Below are 14,486 nucleotides of genomic sequence, written 5' to 3' on the forward strand. Positions count from 1 at the left end.
AGCTAAAACCACCTATCTGTCTAAGTCAGCCAAAAAGGGAGAATAATTTGACTATTCAGATGGAAATGTCTACACATAATCAGATAAACTGTACCCAATTTTTTTTTTCTTCCATTAACTTTGGCAGAAAGCCAAAGTTTTTATTATAAGGTAAAAATATTTATCTTCCACCCTCACTTCCATTGAGGGTTTCATTATATTGCACTAAACAGGATTGGGCATAGCCTTGACATCTCCTCCTGTGTGCTGATGACTGTTTTTGTTGGAAAACGTACAAAGAATTCACCTTTGCACAAAGGAAATAATTGTATACCCTACTAAAAGAAAGTAACCCACTGCTGCACATAAGATTAGAGAGTCATACTTATTCACCAAGTTATAGCATTTGATTTAATAATATTAGGGAAATTGAACCATCCTATACTGATAGAATTTTCCCAGGCATGGATTTTGGGTGGGCCAATAGACCAGAAGGTATTCCCATAGGTGCCTTCTCAACATGTCATAGAAGTTAACAGAGACAAGGAATAACCCTCAACATAGAACCTACATACAAGCATGTTTTTTGGACAATAAGAGAATTCAACAATACAGACGCAGGCTACTGCATGGATTTCAATACTAGATAAGAGTTACACTACTTTAAATATTTATTTTTTTAATGCAGACAAAATTCAGCACATTAGTTGCTATGTGAAGAAGTTCATATTTCTCTTTCATTTCAGCATGCTTCTCAGCATCATTCTTAAAGCTACTATTTTTTTTTTTTTATAGAAACTTCCTCTGTAATCTCCTTTTCATTCAAAGTCTCCAAGTGCCTCATTTTACAGCAAGAAGACTGCTTGTAATGGAGGAGACTATAATGTTAGAGCCACTTGATTTTATTATTACTGAATAAAGCAACTGAGGAAATACAGTATTAGCTAACACTTCAACTTCAAAACAGTCAGTAGGGATAAGTGATGAAATACATTCCTAAAGAAAAGCCATTAACATATGCTGAAGTGTTTTGTATTATGAAATGATATGTAAAATACACCTGAGATGAATAAAATGGTATTGTACTCCAAGCTACATCTTCACTTTAAAATATGTAGTGGTTGTAATTAAAGGAGAAACAAAGGTAAATTAAAGTGCTGCACAGTTATTTTCATTCCTGAGACTCACCAGTTTCTGGAGAGTCCTACAGCTCCTTCCAAGAAGCATGTTGTTACAGGTTGTTCCTAACACAAAATAATAGAATTTGAACTCATGTTACTTTACCAAAACAGGTGGAAAACTATAAAAAATAAAGTACTTGATATCTATAGCTGAAAATATTTCACTCCACTGTTGTGACTGTTACGGGTTTGTTGTTGTTTGTATTTTCTGTGCATTTTTTTTTTTTTTGCATGAAAATTAGGATATTTCTTCATATAAGGATAAAGGATGAATCTTTAATACACTCCTTACCATCTATATTTTAGATACTTCTACATTTTTAGCAGATTACATTTTTTTTTCTTATCTCCTTCATAATAATGGGTTAAATAAACAACAAAAGCAACACTTCCTAAAAAATTGTATGCATCTTTATTGATTTCTATTTTTATTTGAATGAAAACATTAAGAAAATGGAAAGTAATCTATGGGCCAAAACTGATTCACAGTTCTTTTTGGTATTACAGGTGTATGTTACATATATTTTCTCCCTAATTAATACATTCAAAGCATAGGTAGCACAAATAAAATTAACCAGAAATTTGGACTTATTCTGGTGAGTTGCTGCTAAAAATTCTAACTTCATAATTACAAATGTCATCCATGACCTTTAATAAGGTTTAATGGAACAAGGATATGCTAATTTTATATGCTATGAGTATCTTGAAAAGTTCTAGTTATAGAAATTATAATGCAACCTAATTATTAAATATGTGACTAACAGATGATTTGTTCAGAAGAGCTAGTTGGAGCCTAAGAAGTAGAAATGCTTAAATCTAAACCTAAAGACTGCCTGTAGTTCTCTCCATTAATTTACTTTGAGCTTTCCACTAAGAATAATGCATGCTTACTGCATTATTAGACCAGGTAAATTTTCTGTCATAAATCTCTGTATAGTCGTCATGATATTACTCAGTCCTAAAAAAATGGGTAATTCATGTTCAATGTAACCAGCTTTTTCGGAAGCAAACACTGAGCCGTATTTTTTCTTCACTTTGTGTATTTGTATAAAAAGCAGCTGAAAGGAAAAAAAAAGGTTAATTACATATTAAGCTTTAATTTGTCTTTCTTCCAACTGCAGTCATAACGTGCAGTCTTTTTTCTATACTGAAGCTAAACACCAGCTCATCATAGAGTTTCATTTGCTGTCTCTGTGAGAGATGGTTCTGCATGGAGACGGCTGATCGGTATTGACATTCCCAATTTGCAATGATTGTCAAATTATAGGTATTCCGTTTCTGGAGAACGATTTGAAATGCATCTCTTTTGCTATATTTTGCCAAATTTTACCAACTATATCAATATTCCCCACTCCAGAATAAGATCCTAGAAGACTGACACTGTGTTTCCGCACAAGCCTGCACAACTCATTAGAATACCACTAAGGCAAATTCCAAATCTGTGAGGAAAATTCTTGGATAAACCATTAGTTGGAATATTCCGATTTATAGAGGGGCAAGAGAGATCAGGAAACCCAGTTCCAAAGAGACATCACTGAAGTGTTAAGAGTACTGAAAGTGTTTCTGCAGCCATTCTTTGCACCCAGGAGAACAAAATTAAGATTTATCTTTGTTTTATATTTATTTATTTATATTTTTTCATTTTCAGTTTTCTTGACTTTCCCTCTCTTATAAAGGCCAACTGCTATATAGTTTTATGATTACATATATACACAAAACCTTTGTCATATGAAATTTCAGATTTCATGACAGAATACTTTGAAAAACTGCTAGAATAAAAATCTTCCTTCCTGAAGTATCTTTTCAAGACTTCCAGAAAAATAGTATTTAATACAGTGTATTTGACGTTGGAGCATGGAACAGAAATTCTGGAAAATGTTTTACTTACATTTCTTTTCAGAGAATATTGTCCTTTGAAGAAGAATTCCTACTAATCAACATTTTATTAATCTTAATGAACTGTTTACATATATTTTTCCATCTCTATATCTCCATTCACATTGACAGTTTCTTTTCTCTATATATTATTTTAGCAATATTCCTTTAAAGGCTACCAATGTGGGATACTATATACCAGTTATATTTTTGCTTCTGTGATTTTCCTTTGAATCTTACTCTTTCCTCAATGAATCATAGAATCATGGAATATCTTGTGTTGGAAGGGACCCCAAGGATCATCACGTTCCAACCTCCCTGCAACAGGCCAGGCCGCATACCTTCAGATCTGATAACAGACCACATTGCCCAGGACCCCATCATCTTGCTTGTTTCTTTTTTTTGCAAGCTGTTCATGAAACCAATAGAGTGTGTAGTATTCTCACTAGTATAACATAGTTAATGAGTTTAATATGAATTTGCTTTTTTTCACAATCCTTTTCTTATTGCTTTGCAACATGTTATCCCAAAACCTAAATTCTTTGTTTTTCTTCCCTGATTTTGTCCTATATGAAAAATATTAGTCCTTCAGTCTCTCAGCTCCCACATTCAGTGATTATTTTCAATGTAAGAAAAGCTCCTGAAGAGTATTTATTATCTTTACTTAATTACAATGATTCCTGTCAAAATTTCATCTTATTTTCCTACTGTAAAATGTTAGTTGAGTTTTCTCTGTGTTATCAGGGATAATAGTAGTGCTAACACATTCTCAGCACTAACAAAGATTCTGGCAAAGCAATTTTTCACAAAATCAGAGAATTACAGAATGGCTGAGGTTAGAAGGGAACTCTGTTCATCATTTGGACCAACCCCCTGCTCAAGAAGGCACACCTGGAGCAAATTGCCCAGACCATGGCAGGTGTCTTTTGAGGACCTCCAAGATCCTTCTGTGTGGACTGTTTTCAATTTTTTCAGCTTAAAACTTTTCATTTTATATTTCTCAGTTTCTGTTTTCAAATCTTTCTCAGTGCGGACAAAAACAGTGCCATCCACACCCCACTCCCAAACCCACAGTTTAATTGTATATTGATTTTATTCAATTAATGCTTCTAAAATCTAAAAATAAATACTACATTTCTCCTATTTTGTTCATATGCACCAAGAGTATACTTGTAATACAAATGTTTTGTACTGTAAGTGACAGATTGATAATGTGCTTATTAGAAAAGTAACAAAAATGTAAGAATGAAAATGAGAACATTAGAAGGATGCAAACTAATCTGATAAGCTGCAAAATAAACTGTGTAATTTCTTCATCTGTCAGTCTATTTATTGAATTTAGCTCATTTGTTTCTTGATATAAAGCTTTAGTCAGTAAAATATCCGAAGATGGAGGAGGAGAGAAGTATTTTAAACACCACTAGAATATTGGATTCTTCATGATCCCCATCAGTTGCTTCGTTGCACCTCCCTAGACAACAGTTAATAAAAGTATGATTGCTTAGTGATAAGGTTGATGTTTACTACCTTCAGAAGACTTTAATTTCTGGGTAAGCTCAGTGTCACATAGTGTCTTTATAGCAGAACTTTTTTTGGTGACTGTATTTTGACTAATAAGTTTGGAACAGGGTGTTTCATTCTCCATAAGTTAAAATTAATACCTGTTGCAGTTGGAGTTAATACAAAATTTCTTCATAGTGGAAAAGTTGTGCATTCATTTATCGTCATCATATGATTTTACTTCAGCAGTTATCATTTCAAGATTGTATAGATTTCAAGATAGTATAGAGGTTATAACACAAAGACTTTAGGGAAGTGAAATATTTTTCACTTCAAAAATTAGTTCTTGCGTTTTGGAACTTAAAACAATCCCTCAAAAGCACCACTTCTATCATGGTTTCCATGTTGTACAACGCTTGGAAACTCAGCTGGGCCCTTATAGTTATGTTCCTTCAGTGAGCTTCTGTGTTCCTAAGTATTTTAGAGCGATTTTCAGGAGATATGCAGATGCCTTGGCACATAGCCATTACAGAATTCACCCCATGGTTTTTTTCCTACATAATTTTCTCTGTGATTGAGTTCTTTTCAGACAGATAGGAAAGTGTATTTTCAGTGATCTTCCCAATCATACTCAGTGTTTCTGTGGTCTCTGGCAAATTGTAACTGTTTTTTCTAAGGAGTAAATCACTGTCACCAGTTACATCCTCCGGGTCAACCAACATAAACCATGATCAGTTAATTTAATTGAGACTGAATGGAATAATATTTCTTTCCACAGCAGTTGGTATAGAAGACCTACTTTTTGTTTCATAAGGTTTCTTTTTCTTCCCCCCCACCCCACCCACCCCCATTGGCATATAATCCCACATCACCATAAATCTCTTCAATTTATCAAAGGCTATACTCAAAATTGTTTTCAGCAAAGGCTCAGTGCTTTTCAGTTTTGGATTACAGAATTCACACTTGATCCAAATTCCTCTTATCTTTCTAAGCAATTCTATACAAGAGCTTAGCACACATCCAAATATCTGTAGTGTTAAATATCTTCCCTCTTCTCTTTTATTTCTGTCTTAAAAGTTGGTATTCTGTACACGCAGATTACAACCCTCTTGATAGAGCCTGAAAAGGTGGACAAATGATTATGCAGCATTTTCTGGAACAATTGCTGTGGAAAGTAGGTGTAACAAGTGAAATGATTTGTGTTAATCAGACTCCTCTGATAATTAACTCTGGGGCTATATCTTCTTGCAAAACCGATCAACAACAGTCTTCTCAAATGTCTTCTGTAGATTTACAACATATATACTGGGGCTTAAAAAACAGCTCCACTTCTATTTCATTTCCTTTCCTAGACAAAGAAAGAAAATAACACAAGCTGTGTTAAGTTCACACTGTCCTCAGTATCTCCTCTCCCAGGTTGCAGTCCTTCAGTAGTGATGCTAAACATACCTCCATAATCACAAATCCTCTTCTTTGTTTCCATGCTCTAAATCTTCTGTCAGCTTTAACAGTCAGCTGGCTGTGTAAAAACAGTAGGTTGCATTTATGATGTTGTGTGACAATAATCATTCTCTAGAGCAGAAGGTACCTTGTGTGTCACTGTTTCCAGATGCAAAGAGTACTTCCTTGTAGTGTTACAGCTCTGCTTAGTTTTTTGAATAACCCTAAAACATGACTTACCTGTATATTATGCCCTTCTCTGGTCCCCAGCAAATTTCTATATCTATTACATCAATTCTATATCTACAGCTTTTTTTTTTTTTTTTTTTTTTAACATACTGATTGAACAGGGATAAAAATAAACTGAATAAACTGCTAAACCTGATCATAAAAACAGAAGAAATTAACAAAAACTTAAGGGATGATTTTTTAAAATTATTTATCTATACGATATTTTACAGTAAAAGCTGTGCTGTTACTCAAACTTAGTTGGTATTAGATTCTGTTAGCAAATCTGAAAGGATGAAGGAAATGACACATGGAAACAGATATTAAGGAAAACTTTACTAATTTGTAGGAGAATAATGATGTGTCTTTTGACAAGCACAACTAGTTTGCCTATTTGAACACTACTTTTTTGTATGCTGCTGGTCTAAACCAGGACCAACAATAAGTAACCAGAACATTTCTAAATAGTTTCTTACTGATATTTTCTGTCAGACTTTGTTGTGCCTATAGGTGGAGTGTAATAATTATTAAATTATATCTTGTAACTAGCTATTTTATTTATTTAAGGTAAATTCACGCTGTTATAGTTTTCATTTTTCCTCTTCTACCTAAGTTGTACTTACTAAGTAAGACTTTTCTAATTCTAATACGTAGTTAACTGCACAAAGCATTTTAAAACTGCATTTCAGGTCTCTTGATCTTCAAATGTTATCAGCAAATGCAGAATCTGCCATTTTCTCCACAATTTTACTGAGAGAATAAATGAATGAATGTCAGAAGGACATTCTATTGGATCACTGATTTTGTATCACTGCCAATTAAATCTGGAAAGATACAGCTGTGTTTCCTCAGTGAACTGTTAAAAGTTTCCCCATGTGGATGTTTCTGACATTTTGAAAAAACTTCATCTCTGGTAAGAATGAAAATGGAAGCATAAAATTTGCAGGGAAAACAAAAAATAGTAAATCATCTAGAACGTAAAATATTTCTTCGGTTTTTAGTACACAGTCTCCTTGCCTTTCCCACTCTCCTCACCCTTCCCCCACCTTAGTTCTAAATAAATAATATATATATAAAAATTGAATCTGTATACTTTCTCTAATTAGAGAACCTATCAAGAGCCATAAAGACAGATCTGAAAGAAATACTTTGAATCATGCTGTACCTGGAACTATGCAGGTGTACTTGATGGACCCTGAAATCTCCAGCCTTCACATTGTGGAGACAGTGGCACCCACATCTTCCGGAGCAATTTGCCATCTCACCTGCCCCAGAATCTATCACAAATCTCATTTGTCTCTTAGTAAAATTTTCCCCAAATTTCAACTTTTTTCTTCATTTGTTTTGCTAAGATTATCTTTTGTATTAAATTAAAAAATAAAAAAGTTTTTGACTCTTTGACTCAATGAGAGTCATTTGAGGCTACTTCTAAGTCTAGTGACTTGTGGCATGTTAACTTTTTCTTCAAAGAGATGTTTAAAATCTCTGTACAGTAGAAAAAAAAGTTTTTTTTTTTTTTATGTTCTTGTTTGTTTCTTGTTGGTAATATTTTGTTCATTTTTTCAGAAGATTCTTGACTTGTTTCCCAGGAGACAAATACTGAGAGGCAGGGACTTGCCTGAATCACTAGATTCTGTAATATTCTGACAGTCATTCAGATCAGCATTCTGACTGTGGAATTAAGCAAATTAATGGTAACTATCTTAACCCTTACCACAAACTAAAGCAAATGTTTGCCTATAACATAAAGATTTTATTACTTAAAACTGTTTTGAAACACTTTTCCCTCAATATTCTTCAATTACACTAAAGGAAAGCCCAGTCATGATGAAAGTAATCAAAGATGTTTGTGATGATTACTGCAATTAATCCAACCCATCAAACTAAAAGTCACAGAATTATTGTTGTACACTGCATTTCCTGCTTTATTAAATCAAGTTATGTAGATGTAGCAGACTTACTGTTATCTTCTCATTATTGCAGGTTACAGAAAAGTCATTAATACTAAAAAGAAATGAGTAATTATTTCATGATACCTTTATCTTTAGAGACTTCTGAATGCTTAGAAACATGGATCAGAGATCAGTAAAGCCACCCTCTAGCAAGAAATGTTGGTGTTGACAGAGGGGAAAAATAACCACGTCTTACTCAATTTTGTATTAGACAAAAGAAAATATGAAATACTATCTTTCTAAAAATCTGTTACATATCTATTCCCTGTCCACATAAATACGTAGTAAAAAATACAACAGAAAAGAAGTAGTCTTTATGTTTTGTATCTCTGAAAGAATCTTGAATTCTTCTGTGTGAAATTTCAGATGGAGTAACACTTTTTCCTTCTAACAGTGAACATTCTCCAAACCCAATAGCCTACTGGTTAGCTTGCCTACCAGGAAATAGGAGAAATCTGAATTTCCTCGGGCAGAACAAGAACTTTGATCTCCCATATCCCCAGTGGATGATTTGACCAATACTATATAAAGATTATATTGGAAAAACTGGATGAAAGCCTGTTTGTGGATCAATTTGAGGGTATTTTGCTCCAAGAACTGAAACCAAAGGCTACTCCACCAAGAAGATTTCACTGTAACAAGCATAAAAAGAACGAGGACATCTGGAGCTTTCAAAATACGATTGATAACACTTTACTATGTATCAGAAACAAAGCAGCCATTTACTTTGAAAGTGTTTTCAGATTCTCAGTAACTTCTCTCACAATAAAAATTTCATGAAGGACAGAATGAGGTCATTTGAAGGCTATTTCTAAGTCTAGTGACTTGTGGCATGTTAACTTTTTCTTCAAAGGGATGTCTAAAATCTCTGTATAATAGAAAATATGCAGACACAACAGACATCCAAGAGAGACTGCTGATTTGTTCAAGTTCACGGTTCCATCTGTGATTGGATAGAGATACAGGTGCAGCTGGTTTGCAGTGCATACTAGGCAAACAATGAGAAGAACTTCTAGTCAAGGAGTAACCAAGTGATGACTACAAACTGATTGAACTAAATACCATGGCATTTTTAAATGCCTTGTTGCTGTCCTGTACCTCAGTCCTACTCAGGAAAGGTGACTAAAAGGTAATGTATCCAATCTGTCATTAACTGTCTTCTCCAGAATGGACTGAATAATTTTTTGACCAAAGTGACTGTATTTGTATTAACTGTGAAAGACCCTTAGAGACCTAACTCACATAAGACTCTAAGTGAATAAGTTAGGATAATCTGAATCTGACTGGATATTGAGAAAAAATATTTTCAGTGAGAATAGTAATAGATTGGAACAGGCTGCCCAGGGCAGTAGTGGAGTCACTGTCCCTGGAGATTTTCAAGAAAAGAGTACATGTGGTATTTAGGAACATGGTTTAGTGGGCATGGTGATGGTTAATGGTTGGACTAGATGATCTTGGAGGTCTTTCCCAACCTTAATGATTCTATGATTCTGATTCAATTATTATATTCACAGAAAAGACAAAGGAATGCAAAGACCTTGAGAAAGAGAATAATAAATATTTTAAAGATATCACATAAGTGTATAGAGATAACTGTAACCAAAGGATCTTCCCTGGCACAGAGGTAAGGCTAACAGGCTGGTGGTTTCCTTGGTCATCCTTCCTACCCTTGTTAAAAATGAATGCAAATATTCCTTTTTTCCAGTCACCAAGGACTTCACCTGACTGACAAGATTTTTCAAATACCAATGAGAATACCTTGGTAATTACATCAGTCAATTCCCTTAGGACTCTGGTATGCAATGGAAATAGAACTATATTTTATCTTAGGACTACTTTGGTTTGGAACATGTCCTGACTCATTTAAATGTGCACTGTCCTTCAGAGAGAGAGCCTTTCTGTCCATGTCTGTGGAAACAACCCCCACAAGGTCTCCACAGTCATCTTCATGTACCACAGAATACTAGAGTTCTAGAGATTGAAAACTGCCATTAAGATCAATACCACACATCTGACACTACTAGTCAACTGCTAAATCATGTTCCTAAAAACAGCTTCCACACATCTCTTAAATACTTCCAGGAAGGACAAATAAATCATTTCCTTGGGCAGCCTGTCTTCGCTATCCCCTCCATGAGGAAATTCTCCTAATCATAGAATCATAGAATCGCTAAGGTTGGAAAAGACCCACAGGATCATTCAGTCCAACCATTCACCCATTACCAATGGTCGTCACTAAACCATGTCCCTCAACACAACATCCAAACATTCTTTGAACACTTTCAGGGTCAGTGACTCACCACCTCTCTGGGCAGCCCATTCCAGTGCCTGACCACCCTTTCAGAGAAGTAGTATTTCCTAATGTCCAGCCTGAACCTTCCCTGGAGCAGCTTGAAGCCATTCGCTCTAGTCCTATCACTAGTCACACAAGAGAAGAGGCCGACTCCCTGCTCACTACAACCTCCCTTCAGGTAGTTATAGAGAGCAATAAGGTCCCCCCTGAGCCTCCTCTAGACTGAACAATCCCATCTCCTTCAGCCGCTCCTCATAAGGCCTGTGCTCCAGACCCCTCACCAGCTTTGTTGCCAGTATCTCCAATCTAAACCTCCCTGGTGCAACTTAAAGTTGTTGCCTTGTGTCCTACCACTTGTTACTTACACAAAGAATCTGATGCCATAAAATAGCCATATAGATTAGGGACTGACATGCTGGAAAGGAGCTCTGCAGAGAAGGAACTAGATGACATGGTGGACAACAAGCTGACCATGAGTCAGCAGTGTGCACTTGTTGCCAGGAAGGCCAATGATGATCTGGGGTGAACTAAAAAGGACATGATCAGCATATCAGGGGAAGTGATTCTCCACCTCTACTGCATCCTAGTGAGGACACATATGGAGAGAGTCTAGAGAAGTGCTACAGAGATGATTAGGAGCCTGGAGGATCTCCCTTTTGAGGAAACAATTACAATCTGTAATTGTTCAGCCTGGAAAAGAAAAGACAGAGAGGGGATGTTTTTAACACTTACAAATATCTAAAGGGCAGTTTTTAAAAGGATGGGGTCAGGCTCTTTTCATTGGTGCCCAATGGCAAGACAAAGGGCAACGGACACAAATCAGAGCACAGGAAGTTCCATCTAAAGGTGAGGAAGAGACGGGAACCTGCTTTAGTAGGGAGATTGGGCTAAATGATTTCTTGAGGTCTCTTCCCACTCCTATGATTCTGTGACACCCTCCTTGCTGTAACCTCATTTCCAGTGGTTATAGAGATTGATGGGATCTTCCTTCAACCTTCCTTTCTACAGAGTAAGCAATCCCAGTTCCCTGAACTACTGCTCATAAGTCTTGTTTCCTAGCCCCTTCACCATCCTTCTTGCTCTTCTCTGCACCCACTGAGTAACTCAATATCATTCTTGTAGTGGGGAGCCCAAACCTGAATACAGTGTTTGAGGTGTGTCTCAACACTGCTGCATTACTTTCCCTATCCTGCTGGTCACACTGTTTCTGATGTAGACCAGGATGCCTCTGGCCTTTTTGGCCACATGGATACACTCCTATCTCAGCTGTCAATGAGTACCAGCAGGTCCTTTTCTACTGGACAGTTTTCCAGACACTCTTGGACCAATTGCAACAGCTAGAATTTAGCCCTGTTCAATGTCACATGATTAGACACAGCCCATTGATCTAGTCTATCTATCTATCATCCTCTGCGGTTTCAAGCTTTGTTTTGAATCAACATCTGAAAGGTCTAAATGCCTTCTCCATCATTCCATTTTTTTTCTTTTTAAAATATTGTATCTGCTAATCATATAGGAGAAATCATTCCTGTGACTATGATGTTTATCTCCAAACAAGAAAAAAATTCAAATAGTTTTAAATGCTTATATACTTTGATCCTTCAGAACTAAGACTTACACATACTCCGATGATACCGGTGCACGGTCTTAGTCTATATGTAGTCCAAATATTTTACAAAATATTCTGCTCTTCTTAGCATACCTGGAGATATTTGTACACAGTTCATAGAATCTTAGTGTTTAGGAATAAATCATAACTCCAAATGTTATGATACAGGTGGGAAATTTCAAAATACTTCTTCTAGGCATGGATTTTAGAGCAGTATTAGGCAGGATTTTTCATATTACTGGTCTCTGTAGCATCTTATAGATGAGTGTAGTAATAATTATTTTATTTCTTGAGTGTTAATATATGGATATTACAAGGAGATCTGCTTTTATCCATTAAAACAAAAGGTGAAACAAATAGATGAGTGTCTGAATCACAGTCTTAGTGCCTAAGAATTTAAAAGTAGTTCACAGGGTCTGATGCTACCACAGTTGTAGGTATTTACTGTGAATCTTTAGCACATACACATATTCTGAGTACAGCTATGCTGCACAGAAATAGAATATTGTGTCTAGAGATAGAAACAGAATGTGTCAGAGTTTTTTTATTTGTTTGCTTTTACTGTTTTCTAATAAAGATAAGAAGTTGGCTTAACAAGTTTTGATTTCTCTGAGGTTTTCTGATTCTCATTTACCTACAACTCATGCTATTTGTTTTGTGTCACATTGACAGTAAATTTCCTGATGTGCTGACCTTTGTATTTTTGTCTATAGTTTTAGAGAAACAAGATTTTCAACAATTTATATGACATGATCCTAAAGTCAAAGCCTGAAGCCCTTCTCAGTTCAGTTTTATTCAGCCACTGAAAACAGTATGCTAATGACATAACCATTTAACCTAAAACTATGCTTTCCATGATCAGAGTCCACTACCTGCATCACTAAATGTTTTTCTTTTTTTAGTTGTCTAAAAAAAAAATCATGTTAAACTAATTTTTATCTTCTCTCTTAACCATTCTAAAAACCTTTATTCTAACCTCAGATGATCTGTATTGTAGTTTGATCTGACGATCAAATAGGAACCACAGAACCATTTTCTCTCTCCTCCCACAGAAGATCTGGGAGGGAATTGGAAAAAAGGAAAAACAAATGGGTTGAGATAAAGACAGTTTGTTAGGACAGAAAAGGAAGAGATGATGATGATGATGATGATGACGATGATAATAATAAAATGCACAATAAAGTACTGCACATCTCAATTGCTTACCATCAGCTGATCAATGTCCAGTCAGTCTCTGAGCAGTGGCAGGTCTCCTAGACAACTTTGAGTTTTATTGTTCAGTATGATGCCATAAGATGTGGGATATCCATTTGTCCAATTTAGATCAAGTGTCCTGGTTGTGGCCGCCCCCTGCGCACCCTCAGCTCATTTCTGGTATTGGGACAGTGTGAGAAGTTAATGAGTTAGTGTAAGCACTTCTCAACAACAACTAAAGCATCAGTGTTTTAACAAAATTGTTTTTTCTCCTAAATCCAAAACAGAGCATTATTACAGTCACTATGAGGAAAATTATCTTGTTTGTGCTAATCTTTTATACATATCTGGACACATCTTTTGTTATACAAAGTTTATGTGCCTGGAAGTGATTAACTTAGAATTGCAGTGTAATTGAAGACGCCTCATTTAGATTACTGCTCAATCTTTTTTTTTTTTTTTTTCCCAGACAAATGCTTTATGTAGTAGAGTACAAAAGAATAAATGGAAAACTCAGTACTCACGTCTTTGTAATTTCTATTTCTGACATACTAATCTTTGTACTTAAAAAAAAACCACATCTAGAAATACATGTCTGGCTTTTGAGACTGTGTCTTCTGACTGTCAATTTTCTGTTTAATAAGGCATGTAATGCTTTTTCTCAGGAGGGTGCTCATGTCAGTCTAGGCTGACCTCTTTTTTCATTTGTCAATAACTTGCCAATAGTTTAGCATGCACCTGCTAAATGGGTTTCCTTTTGCAAAAGTTTGAAGGGGAGTCATGTTGCCAGATGGCCATTTAACATGTCTCTAACTGAGGCCAAAAAAAACCTCAAAAAACAAAGAGAATATTTTTCCACATTGAATTCACAGTCAGATGCAGGATAAGCACAAGAACTCCTTCCAAAAGGAAAACACACAAGTCAGAAATGAGCAAAAATAGAAATAGAATAATGAATGCAATATAACAATGAGACTTGTAGTGATGACTCTATCAGAAGTGATAGTCTCTATTCCCTGTCTTGTATGACTATTGTATTATCTTTACTTTCTTATTTAAATTATGAATTATAGGAGATCAGATCTTAATACATATATTTTTTAGCCATCTAATCAGTAAATACATAATATTTGAACAAACAAATAGGACCGTAAACCTGAGTTTTTAGAGGTCTTGAAGTTTATAAATGTGCATAGTACCAGGAAGATGAGACTTTCTGCAGCATATTACAGTTA

At 35.4% G+C, this 14,486-nt stretch overlaps 1 long non-coding RNA gene across 1 annotated transcript; it reads right to left on the bottom strand.

Moving 5' to 3' along the window:
• Positions 1 to 5,478: 5,478 nt before the first annotated feature.
• On the bottom strand, positions 5,479 to 14,263 carry LOC121109433. The gene is made up of 3 exons (XR_005846555.1): positions 13,264 to 14,263; positions 5,985 to 6,054; positions 5,479 to 5,883 (listed from the first exon to the last, which is right to left on the bottom strand). It is a non-coding gene; the product is annotated as an uncharacterized LOC121109433 (long non-coding RNA).
• Positions 14,264 to 14,486: the final 223 nt, after the last annotated feature.

The sequence above is a fragment of the Gallus gallus genome, chromosome 1 (assembly GCF_016699485.2).
Source record: "Gallus gallus isolate bGalGal1 chromosome 1, bGalGal1.mat.broiler.GRCg7b, whole genome shotgun sequence".
Classification (NCBI taxonomy): domain Eukaryota; kingdom Metazoa; phylum Chordata; class Aves; order Galliformes; family Phasianidae; genus Gallus; species Gallus gallus.